General features: G+C 30.5%; 1 long non-coding RNA gene across 1 annotated transcript; it reads left to right on the forward strand.

Moving 5' to 3' along the window:
- Positions 1-616: 616 nt before the first annotated feature.
- Positions 617-2022, forward strand: LOC136069245 (uncharacterized). The gene is made up of 2 exons (XR_010630474.1): positions 617-1102; positions 1339-2022. It is a non-coding gene; the product is annotated as an uncharacterized LOC136069245 (long non-coding RNA).
- The last annotated feature ends 17173 nt before the right edge of the window (positions 2023-19195 follow it).

The following is a 19195-nucleotide window of genomic DNA, read 5'->3' on the forward strand; positions in this document are numbered from 1 at the left end:
CTAATTTTATATATTTATATATAAATAAATATATAACTATTTATTTACTTATTTATAAATTCATTAGTCAAAATCCATATAATTTATTAAAAATATTTACAATTATAAGTCTATATCTTAATTAATATGCTAAACTTTAGTTAAAAACTTAAAATGTTAGCTCATTTTAATAATAATAGATAGTTTATCTATTTAATAAATACTCAATAGATAGCTTTTTTAGTTGATTTATTTAATAAATAATAATAGTATTTGTTGTGCACAACACGTTATCAATTTGACCATGGTAAAAAATTTCAAAAAAGTTGAATAGACACTCCATTAGACTTTAGTACTTCACACGAGTGTAGTGATGTTGTGACTTGTGAAGAAGAAATTATAGAGTTCTCTGGTGAACCATGTTACTTATCCACCATTCCATTAAAAAACTTCTACTTGTTTAAAATTGCTAAGTCAGTAATTAATTTCTATTTTAAAATTTTTTTTAACTAACAATTTTAAATAAGTGACAATTTTTTAATGAGATAGTAGATCACATCACTTATCTACTATGTAAATCTTATAATTTCTCCCTCTGAAGGGCACACTTAACCAAATGCTATTACTAGTTCAATGCTTAAGGTATAGATACGAGAAGATGGGTAGTTGAGCAGAGAAAATGAAAAGATAAAGATCAGAGATGTTAGGAAGAAAATTTCCCCCCAAATTTTTTTTCCTTTACCACACAAAATTCTCCAAAAAAATTTTCCCACTTACATTTCATTTCCCGCACAAAAGTTTCACTTCTCACACAAAGTTTTTACTCACAAAACTCTCTCATTTTCTCCCTATCTCTCACACGGCCTTTCACATTCACACACACACAACCCCGCTAGCATCGACGAGCAGATCCCAACCCAGCCCAGCGACGGCACTGACGAGGCCAAGCCCAGCCATCGACTCCTCTCCTCCTCGATCTCTCTACCATCAACCCATACCCATTGGCTCTCTCTCCCTCACCACAAGATCCTTTCTCCCTTTCTCTCTCTCTCCCCTTACCACCCCCATACCCATTCATTTTTCCTCACCATTCCCATACCCATACCCATTCCGATTTTGCTTGGTAAGTTATTTATTTGATTTTTTGTTTTGATTATTTTGAAATTTTGGGTTTGGATTTGGATACTTAACATTAGATTGTTTATTTAATTTTCAATTTTGATTTTTGTAAAATTTGGGTTTGGATTTTGTGGTGTAATATTTAGATACTTTATTTAATTTTTTTTAATGATTTTTGTGAAATTTGGGTTTGGATTTGGTGAAGTAACTTAACATGGATATTTTAATTTGTGTGTTTAGGCGGCATTTTGTTATGGTTTAATTGTTGAAGTGGAGGCTCTTGCTGTGGAGGCTGGGATTTTACTTGCTCGTGGCATGAAGATATCTCAAGTTATAATTGAATCAGATGTTGCATCAACAGTTGGCAATATTAATGAGAAATTTGTGCAAGGTAGTCTCGGTCATTTGTATCAAGGAAGTCTTGCTTTGCTGAGCTCTTTCTCTAGTTGGAAGATCAAACATGTGAAAAGAGAGTACAACAGAGTTGCCTATGAGCTAGCTCATCTAGCTAGAAATAGTGAATCTTCTCAGGTGTGGGTGGGAGTTTTTCCACCAGCTTTGCTTGAGCTGATTCAAGCTGATTGTAACTAGCAGTTTCTTGCTTGATGTTTTTCTGTCTTCTCTGTTGTGACCCAATTTCGTCTGTTTGGTTGAATAGAATTCAAAGCTTTGTATCTAAAAAAAAAAAAAAATTGTGTTTTTGATGAAAACAACAGCATTTTCAGCCAGCAGAGGTTGGTATGTTAGCGAGGTGCTTCTGTATCCCTCTTGTTTCAATTCGCGTTGGAAAGATCAACAAGCAAGGGACTCTCATGTGCCCAACCGCTATAAGGCAATTTCAATTACATTGATATCAGTGGGTCTATATATGTTTTGTATGCATGTGATATGGATTGAAGTGAAATTAGTTGGATATCGTTGTGCCTTTGCTGTTATCCTCTTTTTAAGGAAAAAAATTGATTGGATTTACTGATTTAGCATTTAGCATTCAATGAAAATGAATGATTTGTAGTATCTATAGTGTTCATCATTTCAGGCAGTAATGTGGTTGAAGTGAAATTACTTTGTCAATTATTATTTTTAGCATGATCCCTCAAGTGGGCATGCTGTGCTGGTGATTCTTTTTCATTAGGGGCATTTATTTGTGGTTTCAAGTGTTAGGATTTCGATTTTGCTTTCATCGTCCATGGTGTAGACATTCGCCAGTCACTCACTTTGTACTGCACAACAATTTTCTGCTTGTTAAATTTACAAACTTAGTGGTTTATATTTCTCATATTAATATCTCATTTTAATTTATTCTTCTCATCAAATAAGATAAGAGGGGACTGGGTATGTTTCCTTTCCCCTATGTTTAAACTGTCATATAGTGCTCTGACACTTAGGTTGGTTACATGCAATGGTGATGCTTCTTGTAACTCCTTCAGTTGAAAATACATATATGGATGATTTGTTAAACCTTTTTGCAGCTATTTAATGGTAATTGATTGCATTATGCTATACAATTAGGCTTTGGTTATTCCATGCAGGCAGCTGGCTTAAAATATACCTGATTTTTGGTAATATTATGATGTTTTGCAGTGTATGGAACATGCTAAATTGCTAATATACCTGTAAGTTTGTGTATATGTGATATAATTTCAGTGATCATAATTAATATATTTTCTGTTTTTAGCCCTTCTGAGTGCTTCGGTTTTCAGCAGATACTTGCACAACTACTTCTAGATGTCCAGGTTTATTATTAACTTCGCAAAATGAATTGTAGTTTTGTTTCCAAGCTTTTTGATAGTCTTTTTACTTTGCCATTTTTGTATAGTGTATTCGGTAGTGCTAAGTTTATTTATTTTTCATGTCCTTGTTTCCATGGGTTATCCCTTAACTCAAGGAGACAAATAGTATATTTAATTATTTTCCTGATGAACATGTCTAGGTTGCATGTTTACAATGCATGGAAATGCCCATTCACTTACTTATAACCACTAACCACATCAACAATTTGTAAAAAAATTATAATAAAATAATTTTTATCTCTCACATTTTCCTTAAAAGAATAGATAAACCGATACTAAATTTGTGGATAATTTGTAGGTTTTAGTAAAATAAAAGAACCATAGAAGTTTCAACCATAGGAGTTAGGACACCATGATTTGAAATCAATTATCGTGTTTTATGACTTTTGGTTAATTTAGGTTATGTGAATGCTACCACCGGAGCTATAATAAATCTTTAATTTTTACATGAGTATTTTTTAAACGCTGAAAATTTTTACATAATAATTTCAGAAGTATTATGGGTCTATTTAAAATCCTTTTATTTTATTGAAATTAAATTTTTTTTTGTTAAAAATATTGTAAATAAAACTAAAAGTTAGCTGAAATAATAAAGTAGAACATATAAATAGTATCAAAATGCACTACACGCACACGAGTTGTCCCTTATTATTAAGATTTTAATAACTTTAAGAAGTAGGGCTTACAATCTTTTTGGGTGAATGTGCCACAATGGGCTTTTAATGGACCTAATTTGGTGAAAGACAGAACCAGTCTCCGCCAACCATTAGGCCCACAAGTGGGTTTTGTGATTGTGAGGATCCTTACTTTCAGATTTTTCCAAATTTTGCTTTCCATACTTCTTCTAAAATTCATTTCTTGCATCGAGTAGAATACATATATTCAGTTATTTTATAAAATTATAATGTTAAAATCACATTTACGGTTAGTTTGTTTGTTTGTTTTTTTTTTTTTTGGTTTTTTTTTTTTTTTTTTTTTTTTTTTTTTTTTTTTTTTTTTTTTTTTTAACTTATCCCTTGAAAATCAAATTACTAATATCCAAGAGTCAATAATCAAACACTAAAACCCAACATTCATCAAAGTATGAAGTTTTACGCACTTAATTAGATAAATCCATCTAACCTAGAAAAAAACACACAACCTCCAAAACCCTAAAATATGGAAATTTAAAGAGATTAGGTTTACTAGGAACAGTTTCTTACCTACACTTTTATTTTTCTTGGCTCCAAAGTTTCCACCTCAATCTCCTCCTTTGTAAATTTTGAGAAATCCTCTCTAGAATTTGAATTTATATCAATATACAATCTTTCTATTATTTGAATGTGTCTATCAACTATTGAGTAATATTAGGTGTAATTTTGTGATGAGTTTTGATTATTATGATAATCTTCTACAAGAAAATAAGAAATTTGAATAATACATTGGAAAATTAGAGAATTAGCTGTACAAAAAAAAAATGAGGATAAAATAACATAATTTAGAAAAATTTGGATCACTTAAAAAAAATTAATCAAACATTCCAATATAATAAAATGGTATATTTGTAGAGATGGATAGATGGAAAATAATTTTACAATTTTTATAAGCTTTAGAGAGAACAAATCATCTTCCATAAAATTTAGAAAAAAATTATAAATTTTACCACAGTTGTAAAATAATTATTTATTTTCATACGTAGTATGAGTCTGAGACTAATATTAATAATAATACAGTGACTAGTATTAATAATAATACAGTGACTTTGGCACTCCCACTTACTCTATGTCTTCTTTTCTAATTTAAAGGTCTATGTGAAGAGATTGATGCTTTGAGCTACTGTCTAAATCTAAATATCCAGATTCTCCAAAAAAAAAAAAAAAAAAAAAAAAAATCTAAATATCCATTTGAGCTACTGTCTAAATTTTTTTCCTAAAAAAAACAAANTGAATAATACATTGGAAAATTAGAGAATTAGCTGTACAAAAAAAAAATGAGGATAAAATAACATAATTTAGAAAAATTTGGATCACTTAAAAAAAATTAATCAAACATTCCAATATAATAAAATGGTATATTTGTAGAGATGGATAGATGGAAATAATTTTACAATTTTTATAAGCTTTAGAGAGAACAAATCATCTTCCATAAAATTTAGAAAAAAATTATAAATTTTACCACAGTTGTAAAATAATTATTTATTTTCATACGTAGTATGAGTCTGAGACTAATATTAATAATAATACAGTGACTAGTATTATATAATACAGTGACTCTTGGCACTCCCACTTACTCTATGTCTTCTTTTCTAATTTAAAGGTCTATGTGAAGAGATTGATGCTTTGAGCTACTGTCTAAATCTAAATATCCAGATTCTCCAAAAAAAAAAAAAAAAAAAAAAAAAATCTAAATATCCATTTGAGCTACTGTCTAAATTTTTTTCCTAAAAAAAACAAATTCAAGTTTCCATTTGATTTTTCAAGTAGAATACAGTATCCAGTTATTTTATGAAATTCTATTGTCAAAATCATGTTTGGGGCCAATTTGTTTACTTATTTCCTTTAAAATCAATATTAAATCATAGAGTCAATAATCACACTAAAACCCAACATTCATCAAAGTATGAAGTTTTCACACTAATTAGATAAATCCTTCTTATCTTAAATAAGAATTTCTAACCTTAGGGATGGTTTGATATGTCTTGGTTCCAAAATTCCCACCTCAATCAGCTCTCCTCCTTCAAAAAATTCAGAGACAACCTCTTTCTATAACTCTCTTTAGTGTAACTAAGTTAGTTTCGATGAATTTATTAATGACAAGGTTTATAACTTAGTTTTACATTCTAAAAAGCTCTAATAAAATAATTATATTTTATTAAGTACCCAATTTAAATATATTTTATTCTAGGAATCCTAAATATATAATTTTATATTAATGATTCATTTGATTTTTGTTGATTTTTTTTTTCTACATGTAATTTGGTTTTTTTTTTAGGTAGTTTGAAGATTGACATTACTCAATAAAATAAAATAAAATAAAAGAAGAAGAAGAGAAGAAGAAGAAGAAGAAGAAGATTGACATTATATAGAAATAATTCTAGTACAAAATCAAAGGTTAGGGAGTTAATCATCACACAGAAGGAAGTCAATTTTGTACCAGAAGCCATTTTGGTTTGGCCAAAAGAATGATATATTTTAGTACCAGTTAATACTGGTATACCATTTAGGATTACCACTATATATGTATATATAAATAAATAAATAGTGTATGGAGCCCATATATAAATTCATAGATTACACTAATTTGTAATCTTAAATCCAACTCAAGCCCAAGTCTATACATCTATATCTATAAAAAGAATTAAAAATCAATTTAAATTTAAAATACAAGCTTACCTTTCACATGTGAACTTAGAGTATTCAAATTGGGAATGCCATATGCAGGCAAAATTTAGCATAAAGGCCCAAAATCCTCCACATCCGGACTTGTAAAAATCGAGTATTGCAAAAAAAATTTGCAATACTGCTAAAGGTAGAATTGCACTATAGCAGTATTGTAAAAAAAAAAAAAAAAAAATTAATATTTTAATTCGGTTATCAATTCTCTCTCTCTCTCTCTCTCTCTCTCTCTCTCTCTCTCTCTCTCTCTCTCTCTCTCTCTCTCTCTCTCTCTCTCTCTCTCCCCGATCATACTCTTATCTCCTATATATATATATATATATTTTTTTTTTTTTTTCTTTTCTTTTCCAGTTCACTCATTCAATCCCTCCCTTCTCTTCCTTCATTTTTTTCCTCTCTATTTTCCCTTGAATCAAGGGTTTGATGTGGTGGAGCTCATGAGTTTGATGTGGTGGAGGGTTTCTGTGGTGATGGGGATGGGTGATTGAGGTGACGGTGTGGGTTGTGGGTTTGCTGGTGTGGAGGTGGTTGTGGTGAGTTGGGTTCCGGTGTGGATTCCAACGAGGCATTAATGGTGGGTTTCGTCACTAAAAATACATTTTGTTGTAGTGTTTAGAGGTGTGGTGGCTGTTGTTGGCTCCGATTAATGGGTGTGGTGGCTATTGCTGGCTCTGGTCATTCTCCTTGGAGTGGTGGGCATCGGAGTCCCATATTGTTAAAGATGAGCAAGAGCACGCGTTCGACCTAGGAATTGACGACAAATTTTCAATTATCGACAAGCTTTTGGTCGGTGGATTTGCCAAAGGACTCTAATAAGAGGCCTTGGGTTTTGATCAACGAAATGATGGTAGAGAGCTCCATCAGGTTCTCGAATGGGTGCTTATCGTCGGGGATGCGCTCTTTGATAAGCGTGCAAAGGAGGAGGCTTCATATTGACGTTGTACAGATTGGTTTGATGGTTTGTATGTGTGTGTGGGGGGGCTTTGTTGATGGTTTGTGTTTGTGTGTGTGTGTGGCTCTGTGTGTGTGGTGATGGGGTTTGGATAGGTGGATCGGTGTATCATGGGTTTGTGTTGTGTGTGTGGCTCTGTGTGTTGAAACCGGTGCTAGAGGTTGAGGGAGAAAAGAGAGGAAAGGGAATAGAAAAAGAGAAATAGTAAAAAAAAAGGAATAAATAGAAATATTTAAATAAAATGGGGAAAAAAATGAATTTTGGGATGTTGGGTGTGTTGTAAAATAGTACGATATAATTAATAAAGTAATTTTTTGGGATGGTAAAATGAGATGGGATAACATTTCTTGATGCGAATGCTCTTAACTGAGGGTTGAAAAAAGTGGAATAACGACATTTACGAGGACTTTTGACAGTTTTTTAGGGACTAGAAAATAATAAAAAAAAATGAAAAAAAAAAAATCTGACTTATGAAAGTTTCTTTTGACTTTAAACATAACTTTTGCAAGCTGTCAAATTTATTGGGTTGTTTAAAGAAGCTAGAATTCAAGCTATTCAACTTAAGTTGTATGCAACCGAGAAAGAGAAAAGGAGAAAGAAATTTGAAAGAGAGAAAGAGAAACTCTAGTTTTGCATTTTTCTATCAGGAGATTCGGAATTTGGGGGAAGAAAGACCATGCGGTATGAGTTTTGAGAAATTGCGAGTGACCTCGGTGAGTGGAGAGATAGACAGAGTGAGAACCTTTTTTTTTTTTTTTTTTTTCTTTTTTCCAGTTTGGTATGCATTTGCTGGCAAAAATACGATATTTTATCCAATATGGCTAAAATGATTCGCTATGGGGTGATATTTAAATCGGAATGAAACAACCATGTTTCTGTATCGGTGGAGGTATCAGAACAGTAAATATTAGTTGTACCAGTCGGTAAAGTACGAAATCAACTTACTTGATCACACCATCGTACACTTTTGGTGTGATGATCACTCCACAAGTACAAAGTTCTTATAGAGTGGAGGGAGTAAGGTCTGGGGTTTAAGTCTCTAAGAGGAAGTTTCACATATATACACTTAAATTAGATTAAAGTAGAATTTTTATCTTGCAAATTAAAAAAAAGAAAAGAAAAAGTTAACCACCAAAGGTGACGGAATATCATACAAAATAATAGTATTAGACTGGGTTATTTCCTTTTTTGCCAACGCATTAGCATAATAGTTTACTTTTCTAAACATGCTGAAGTGAACTAACATGCTCGAATTAGTGGAGAAGGTTCATGCACTTAGAAAAAAGCGGTCCATCATGGGATTAGAAGCATCATGATTAGACAACAATCAACTAAACATTTAAAATTTGTTTGGCACTTGTATTTAAACAACAGTTTTTAGTATTTAAATAGCAATAACATTTCTGACATGTATTTTTATAACACTCAAACACATATTTTCATAATACTGATAACTAAATAATAATACTTAAACACTGCTACCAAACAGGTCCTTCGCATCTAGTTTTATGCAAACATATTTGATGTTGAGATCCAAGGCAATTAAGAGGCCCTTTTTGAGGGCCTAAAGGTCAGCTGTGATGTTGGAGGTGTGGCTGAGAAACTGAGAAAAACCTTTCACCCAATTCTCCTCACTATCTCGAATAATACTTTGGTTTTTAGAGCACAGATAAGCCTAAAATATTTTAGTTCAAACAAATTACAATCCACTATTTAAAAAAAAAAAAAAAAAATTGATCCGCTAGCTATTTTGATAAAGCTACACTATACAAAACATATTCAAATTAATTTAGGCAAGGGGATAGTTGTGGTTACAGTAGACACCACCATTAACTTCTTTAAATCAGGAAAGATGTTGAATACGAGCTGAATAGTACACGAACAATTCTCATCCCTAAGATGCAGAACTCCACATCTATCAGTCATTATAGGCTGATTAGCTTTAGCAATGTAGTTTACAAAAAATTGCCTAGCTTCTTGTGACAAGATTGAAATTGATATTACCTAAACTAATTTCTCCCTATCACTTTGCCTTTATTCCAGGTGGATGGATAGCGGAGAATGAGGTTATTCTCCAGAAAACACATAGCTTCAAGAAGAAAAAAATTCAAGGATGGCATGATGGCAGTGAAGTTAGATCTACAAAAAGCATATGATAGGGTCAATGGGAAGTTCTTAAAGACTGCTGGATAGATTTGGCTTCAACAACACTTTTTCCTTTCTTCTTTATTGTTGTATGTACGAAAGAGTGTTTTCATCCAGTATTAGCACTTAAGCTCTCTTAAGCCGTCAAGTTAGTTTAATACACCATAGAAGGTATTACGGAATTATATTTTCCAGAACCAGACAGAATAAAATTTATAATGTGGGTTTTCCTTTCTCTTCTGAAACTCCTAACTGGTTTTATAAATGAAAGTGAATGGATCAAACCTTTCCTAGTAAAAGATTCAAATTTATGAGGGAACTTGACTCCAAACGTCATACAGAAAGGAGTGCGAAGAATATGTGGCGAGGATCCAATAACAACATAAAAATCCAATCTAGACATGACAAATCCCTTACACACCACATTTCTAGTCCTCTTTTTACACATTTCTAGTCTTCTTTTCACATACTAAAATGCAACAAAGAATTTGTTTTGAATTTTCAGTCACAACAAGAAACACAGAAGTTAAGGAAATAGAGAAATTAAAAGAAATGACATTCCAAAGTTGATTTGTAGCCTATACATTACACCAATCTGATATGATAACTAATGGATGTCATGTCACTTTTCCTTAACAAATCCGCCTAATTCAGTTCTTCCAATGAGTTAACGCCCCTTCACATGTAGGGATGAACTTGCAGATTGTCCTTCCAAGCCAATGCAGGAAGCGAATTGTGTGAATTAGAATCACGACAGCAATCAAACCTAGCAAAACATAAATTGGTATGAGCATATTAATTCCAAGCCTATCGAAAAGATGCTCTGGGATCAAGGAGTTAAAGGAAAACACTTTTCATAATTATAGGCTAACACCAAAGTTCCAGCTTCACATGTATTGCCATTTTGGCCACATCCAGAACTCGCACTAGTAGTATTTTTAGTTTCACCCAAACTCCACCTGGAGGGCTAAGTGCAGGTTGGAAAGTGATAGTTGTGATCACAGTAGCCACCACCATTAATGAACCACGCGTCTCTTCTAACCAATCACCCTTGTAATTCAAGTAGTCTAACCATCTGCTACACCTTCCCTTGCTTGGCTGTGTTGGTGGTTGCTGATTTAGGGTGATCCATCGTAGTTGCCGATGGTGGTGTAGGATTATTATTATGGGCCATTACTATCTCAACACCACCGACTTCCATTTAAGTGTTTTGTACGGTGAAACTTTTGAAGTCTTTGGATAGAAATCTGTAATCTAGGGCTGATAGCGAGTGCTTTGAGAATTATCATTACACGAGAAGCACATAAATAGAGATGATGTAGCCCCACACACCACTGTTATATTATTGCTTGGGCAATACACCATCACCTGGGACGCTGCCGGCTCAGTACATGAGGCAAGTAGGCAATCACCTAGAGCTTCCAAATTTTATCAATAGAGATATTTTTATACCAATGAGAACATTAATAAAGTTCTAAATATTTACTAATAAATAAAAAGTAATTTTTATTAATAAAAAACTAGAAAAGATTTTTTTTTTAATAAATGTGACAGTGACAGTTCATTTTTCTCAGTTTTATCATATGGAACTTATTAATCTCCCATATACAAATGCCAAAAGTTCACTAATAAATAAATTTATACTTAAATTTATTTAGAGATTAAATATATAGTTTTATAAAAATTTTAAATCATAATTTTTTAATATTGGTTGCTTCGGTCCAAAGTTGAGTCCTTGACTCTTTTCTTTTCTCTACGCTGTCTCTCTCCTCTTTTTTTTTTTTTTTTTTTTTTTTTTTTTTTTTTCTCTCTCTCACTGTGATTTTCTGATTTGGTTTGCTGTTTTATTTTATTTCAATTTTTATTATTTATATTTTATTTTTTTTATCTCTTCTTTACTTCTTTGTCTTACGGTCCTAGGTCCTAGTCTGCTAGACGTTTTAAAGATTACACATGTATGGCTTATTTTCAAAAGTAAAAGCAATACTATTTTGAACTCAATACTTTCATGAATGACTTTTCTTCAACTTGTTATTTGTATTAGATTAATATAGTATTAATAATATAAAAATAATAAATAAACTATTATTGAAATTAAGAAACATATATAGTATATTATGTATAAAATAATTTAATGTGCAAGTGAGTGTTTTTTTTTTTGGGGTGGGGGGTGGGGGAGTGAATCTTTGAAATGGTTATTTGATTATATGCTTTTTTATATATTGAATATTTGTTTGTTATTTTTGACAAATTCGATAGTAAAAATGAGAAATGAAGAATTTGAAGTTTAAATGTCTCTGTTAAAAATACCACGTGACGCAAGTTAAGTTTTCAAGGCACTTAACAATTATTATTTATTATTATTATTATTATTTTAATATCTCATTCAACTATTGTATACAGTATAATATATACTTATAGTATATATAGGCTAGAATAAAAATTATTAATCTTATTTTATGTTCGGTCCCTCCAAATACAAATTCTTAACTTTGCCATTGCCAGAACTAAAGAAATGAAAAGATAAAAAACAAAATCTCTCTCTCTCTCTCTCTCTCTCTCTCTCTCTCTCTCTCTCTCTCTCTCTCTCCTTGTTATGTGAACTTGACACGCAGCTATGGCGATTCACTATATAGATTGTCCAACATGTGATGGATCACATGCCTCTGTGAGGGTTGTGACGATCATTTTTATTTGTCTTCATAAATTTTGACACTAAAATAGCTAAATTTTGAATGAATAAATAATGTTAAATAAATTGAAGTAATAGATATGGAAGGAGAAGAAGAAAGAAAACAAAAAAAAAAAAAAAATTACATGGTTCAGCCTTTGACGACTACATTCAAGGGCGGAGCCAAGAAGAAAGACACAAAAAACATAAAATGAGTTTTAGAGTTCATATACATTTGTGGTAGACTTTCATTTATAAGAATCAAGTAGTAGATTTTGTGAGTAAATAGGAACTTCTCATTTTCAGCTCAATTTTGTAATGATGATATATGTAATTTGTTTGAAAAGTTCTATTCTCAGGATCTTATTAGACAAGGGGGAAAAATAAAGCTCATTTGAGAATTTAATTGTAACATTATGAGTTTGACTTGTCAAAGCATCAACATGGGAAAAATAATCGATGAAGTTTTGCAAATAATTTGATAATATATATGGAAAAGGAAATTCTTAAGAATTCAAAAAATAATAATGGATGTAGTTTATTTATTTGAAATTGTCATTGGGCATAACTTTGATAAAATATGCTAAGTTTGTTATTTATTTATTTATTTTGTTTAGCAAACTATATAGCAACTTGTGAGTTCCAATTAGCTTAACTGGTAAAGTCTCTAATGATTGAATAAGAAACCTGGAGTTTAACTCCTACCTATACCAAAAACTGATTGGTGTCTTGATTTGATGATAAAGAGTCATTATTAAAAGCGGACGTCATAGATTGAAACTATCTCAAAAAAGATTGTTTGTATATATATAGAGTAACTTTGTATACTTAATTAAATTTAAAAAGATTATAAAGCGCTTTTAAAAAATGATCTTATGTAGAGGTGTATGCATATAATATCAAAGTTGACAATTTTATATACAATAGTAATATATATTGATGGGCTTTCTGTCTTTATCCCACACACAGGGGCAAAGCCGGGGCGGGGGGGGGGTGAATTGCCCCTTTGACTCCACCTTAAAAAGTTCGTAAATACCATCCTACAGAAGTAAGCAAAACCCTATTAAATGCTTCATTTGTTTGCCTCCTCTGATATAAAGAAAAAAAATGCAGTCCCTAAAATAGCTTTGTTACCAAATAAAAAAATGGAAAAAGATTACACAACATTGACTCATTGAAGGATTTACACCACTATTAAACCATGCTACATCACTTCTATAATCTATATATCTAATAATAGGTGAAGCTGAGAGAAACTAAAATTAGAATTCCAAATTAGAGTTTCAATTTGCACCATATGTCATAAATTATTTATTCTTAAAAATTTTATTTCTTAATTTTAGCATCAAATGTGAGACCACATCATAAATATTCATCCAAATGAGTTATTAAGTACAAAATCAAAGAGTCTAAAATAAATGAATCATAAAAAAAAAAAAGTGCTTCATAATAATAAATAAGTAAATAAATAAAAAATATGGACAATTTACATTTTATACCTAATAATATCCTTACAAAAGTTTTTAAAGAGTTAACAAAATATTAAAATGACTATCAATAGAATTTAAATTATATATATATATATATATATTTAAGAATTATATTATGCATTTTATTGTATATCTTTAAGTGTATCTATAAATATGCATGGGGTTACAAACTATATATATTATAAAAGTTGGATCTTACAACTGGTGAATGCGTGCAATGATGACAAGTGGCACAATTTATATATATATATATATATATTTAGAATGACGTGGACAAATAGTGTCATATGACAAGTGCAATTTGTTCATAACACATCATATCTGACATGTGGCAATACATTTAATCTTAAATTGATGTTATGTTATAAATATTTTGCATTTAATACTCTTAAAAGTAGATGGTACATGTATATATAATTTAATTAATTAATTATATATATATATATATATATTACAATTTACTATTCACATTTGACCATATGATAATGAACAATATAATTATAAAATATAATAATAATTTTTAAAGAGCTACAATTTAATGGGTTTTATTTTCTATAATAAAAAAAAAAAAAATCAATGAGTTGTTATATCATCTTTTGTAACTCATAATTCCTCATTTTCTTTGGTATTGTAACTCATGCCTACTCATCTTCTCAAAAAACTAAAAAATGGAAACCTTAAAATTTATTAATAGATGATAATTGCACTATATATAACATACAACACTATGAACTCCAATTGCAACAAAAGAATCCTGACAAAAAGTTATGACTTTGTTAACCTTTCATTCTTTTTAAAGTTATTTTATCTTTTCTTTTCCATATTCTATCAAATTTATTTTCCTTTTTGAAGATATTTTCTATTTTCTTTGATAAATAAAATAGATAGAAAATAGTTTTATTTTAACATTGTTGTTGATGTTATTCATACGTAGAAAGTCACGAGAAATTCAACAAATTTTTGAAGCCAAGAGAGAGAGGCACATGGAATTTGTGAGTTTCCCATCTCTTAATGTTAATGGAGCTCTATTTCGAAACTTCCTTTTTTTAATTAGTGATAAAAGAAGAGGTACAAAGCTTTCCATACCATTTATCATAATGCTGAAGAAGTTCTATAAATGTAGATGTTCTTCATAGATAAGGTTATAATTTTTTTTTTTACATTGTTTTGTTGAATATGATTTACTTATTTATTTTAACATATTCGTTACAATTTATTTGAGCATTTACTATATATATATATATATATAAACAAAACATTCTACAGAAATTCAAACACAAAATAATAAAAGAACACGTAAAATAACAATAAAAAGCCTTAGTATATAATAATAATAATAATAATAATAATAATAATAGTAATATCTCTTCTCAAATAAATACTCCTTTTTTATTGTTTAATAAGATGTTTACTTATAATATTTATAAATTACAATAACTTGAAAAAAAATTGTGAGCCAATAACTAGTTTGTTTAAAAAAGAAACTTTTATCAAGTCCCATATTTAAGCATGTCACATCTATTCATGGAACGTTTATCCCAACTTTCTTTTCTATTTATTTCATAAATTTTCAATTGATGGTGGGTCTTATATATTAATATTTTATACGAAATAATTAAAAAGAAAACTAACTATATCCTTGTACTATAGTCTCAGACCCTAAACCTCCACTATCTTCTTTCTCTTCCATATCTTAGAAATTTCAATTTCAAACTCTAGGTCAGAGGTTTCTAGACTACAAATCCAAATTTAAATACTTTGAAGAATAGAGACAAAAAAGTTAAATTGTACATATATATTATTTAAAAGCAATCAAAGCAATAGACATGTATACAACTTTAAAGGCATATTGCTATACTCTTAATAATTTTACATTGATTATTTCTCAATATATTTGAAAAAATCAAATTAGATATCTAAATTTTATGTAATTAGATTAATATCTTACTTTAGTTGTTAGTAACTATGAATTAGTTATTTTTCTTTCAATATGAAATATATATTTTTATTAAATTGAAATTATGAAAAATCCTTAGTATAAGAATGAGTTCAAATCAAATTCTAAACAAATTGGTATACATTTTTTTTTTTTTAATAAATAGTCTTTATATCTTGCCTCTTATGAATTGAAATCTTGGCTTTGTCACTACACGCACACACAGTTATGTGATTTGAGTTTGTCATCATGTATTAATTTAATAGTTCAATCTCCCTAACTTAAAATTCTTGTCAAAAAAAAAAGAAAAAAAGAAAAAAAAAGACCTAGAAGGGTAGAAACTAGCATAACTAGGGTTAGGTAATGTATTTTACGCTAAATTGGGCCACTTGAATCATACATAAAATAATATAAACCCAAATATAACACCCACTAAGGTAGAAATATAATAATACTTTTGGTTTGGAATAAAGCTCTTGAAGATATAGAATAGTCTGGGTAAGAAACACTATAGACGTGGCAAGTGATAAGATGATAACGTGACACTAATGTACGAAGGTTGATATGACAGTCACTATTGGGTGACACTTGGCAAGTGACATCATGGATGATGTTGCATTGAAATTGAATCAGCGCATGGACATGGAGTTACGCTTGTGCCACATAAAGTGGCACAACTTATGCCATAATTTGCTTATGTGGTGAGTTGTGAACGATAGATGAGTGATAGTGGGTCCATGTGGAGACATTTTTTTACTATTCACAACTTGTCATGTTGGCGAGTTGCCACTTTATGTGGCACTAGCATAGCTCATGGACATATGATTAGATCTTCAAAAGACATATTGAAGGATGTGAAGGGATGATATTTTTATTTTCTGTTCCAAAAGTTGAAAAGTGGGCTGGCCACTTCAAAGTTTCCCACTTTTGAGTTTTGGTGAAGGACCACAAAATGGCCCACGTAGGAAACATCCTGATTGAAACCCAAAGAAATCCCATGGTGTATAAGCTTCGGATACAACCATGATTTGCCATGAATGTCAATAGTGGATGAAACATGACTGCAACTGGTGTGACATTGCCATATATGGGAGACGGTGTAGCAGATCTCCAGAATTTGTGCTCCATCATTGTAATGGTCCAAGCTGGCTGCACGACAGATCCATCAAGAAGTATGACCTGGACAAACAGTAGTGTGACTTGGGAAGCCTCCAATTGATTAGTTAATAAAACATATGAGAGATATTAAGAGAGAGCACAACAGTAATATAGAAGCATAAACAATGATAAATAGATGATAAGGAAGCAAAGAATTCAAAAAGTTAAAACAGAGTATGGAATATGAAAACTGAAACTGATAAAATCTTACTTGAAAATACTACCCAGGAGAGAGCACAATAGTAATATAGAAGCATAAACAATGATAAAAATAGATGATAAGGAAGAAAATAGCAAAACAGATATATTCAAAAATAAGTTAAAACAGAGTATGGAATATGAAAACTGAAACTGATAAAATCTTACTTGAAAATACTTCTGTCTTTGATTAAACTTGAAAACAAACTGTCTTTGATACAAGCTTGAAAATAAAACACTGTCTGAAGAGTTACAAGATTACAAAATAAACTGTCTGAGGAGAAAGGTTACAAGATTACAAAAAGGGAAGTTACAAAAGTCTTTCTGAGAGAGAAGTCTATTACAAAGGCTTTCTTAAAGGTTTTCTAAAACTTGGACCTTGGAATTGGACCTGAAATTTGAACCTGTCTTCTGTCTTCGGCGTCTGTCCTTTTATAGATGAAATAAACCATGGTAAGTCTTTAAAAGTAACCTGAGTTAAGTAAAGTGAACTCAAGTTAATCTGTCAGTAGAGTTTTAAACAGTGGGTCTTCAAAAGTAACTCGGGTTAGGTAAAGTGAACCCAAGTTAATCTGTTGGTGGAATCTTGTAGAATCCTGAATAGTAAAAGTTTTACTTTATGAACAGTAACCTGTCTGGAATCTTTGTGTGCTAGTAAATAGTAGTGCCATCTCTCTGTCTCTTGTCTTTTGTACTGTCCTTGAATAATAGTGTCAATTGTCTGTAAATAGTAGTGCCATCTGTCTGTCTCTTGTCTCTTGTACTGTCCTGGACTGGTCTAGATTTGAAAATCCTTCTTACATGTGGATTGATATTGTCTGTGTATTCTGTAGTTGTCTATTATTTTGTCTTGATAATATCATAGCTATTCTGTTAATATGTCTGAGAGAAACCTTTCTGATCACCGCTTGAATTCTGAAGGGATATTGTCTCTATTGAGACGCCTTCATGCTTTGACTGAAATCTTTTAAAGATTTCTGTTTGGGCAAAATATGGTCATAGAGTTTAGCCTTAGAATGGCTATCTTGCTTGCCAGGCAATTGACCATTAATTTTAAAATTAACTAATTAAGACTATTATGTAAGCATTAATATCTACAGAGGAAGTAGTGTTTGAGAAGGAACAAAAAGGACTGAAAGTCATGATTTTATAGTACAAGGAAATATCATGACAAAGAAAAAATAAGGGATGATACGTAGGAAGCTAGATACAAAAGAGGAAGGAGGACAAGTCAACAAAGGGAGGAAAATTTATCATAAAACCTTGAAAATTATATATATATATATATATCTATTTATTTAGATACTACTACTACTGGGTAGGATAGTATCATCTATCATTGAACTTGTAGGAATCTCATCATCTGTTATTGATTCAATTTTACTAATACTTGTGCCGGAATTGGTGGTAGCAGAAATTTAAAGAATACTTCTGTTTCCAAAATATTAGTACTTATTCCATTGTCTGTCGTGAAAAATGGGTAAAGTAAAGCCAAAAAAGGATTTCCTAGTATAACTTTAGAGGACAACTTATCTGTCAGGAAGAAAGGTGTTCTGAAATTGATGCCATTATTATGTATGTATACCTTAGTTAGTTTATTACTTATTTTAAGTCTATCACCATTAGCCTGAGTTAATCTGTCAGTTGTTGATTCATAATACTTAGAGGGTATTAATCCTTCTTGTATACAATTCATATCAACACCTGAATCAACAAGGGTAATAATTGTCAATGAGAATTCTTTATTAACAACTAAGGTTATCTCAGTATACCATTTTTGAAATATCATTCTATCAATTATATTTAAAAATTCATCTTTATAGTCATCTTTATGAGAACTCTCGCCATTATAAGTTTGTCTGTCAAGGAGAGAGGAATCAGAGGAATCTATCAAGGGTTTATTACAAAATTTAATTCTGTCTTTTATGTTAATTACTTGTGCAGCTATTTGGTCAATCATGCCTTTTAAGATGAAATTTTCTGATTTTAATTCCTTCAGTTCATTTTTTAAATTGTTAATTTCTTTTTGCAAATCTGTCACAGTTGTAGTTTATTGGGTTTAAATCTATCAGTAATATCTAAAAAATTATAAGTTGACTTATAATCCTTTAAATCTGTTTCAGATGTGTCAACCTGGGTTAGAGATTCTTTTAATTTAGATAAATAATCCTTCCTACTCTGTGAATCTGAAAGTTTGTCTATTAAGTCCATTATTATATCTTCTTGTAAAACTATAATTCTAGTCCTTGATGTTTACCTAGTGAGCTCTTTTGGTTTCTCAAGTTTCAAATGAGCTCTATTTGTCCCTAATGTTTAAAAAAATGAGCATTATTAGTTCTTCTATGAACTTCTGTTAATTAGTTTCATTGCCAATGAGTTTAAT

This window comes from Quercus suber, unplaced genomic scaffold, assembly GCF_002906115.3.
Source record: "Quercus suber isolate HL8 unplaced genomic scaffold, Cork oak 2.0 scaffold_158, whole genome shotgun sequence".
Lineage (NCBI taxonomy): Eukaryota > Viridiplantae > Streptophyta > Magnoliopsida > Fagales > Fagaceae > Quercus > Quercus suber.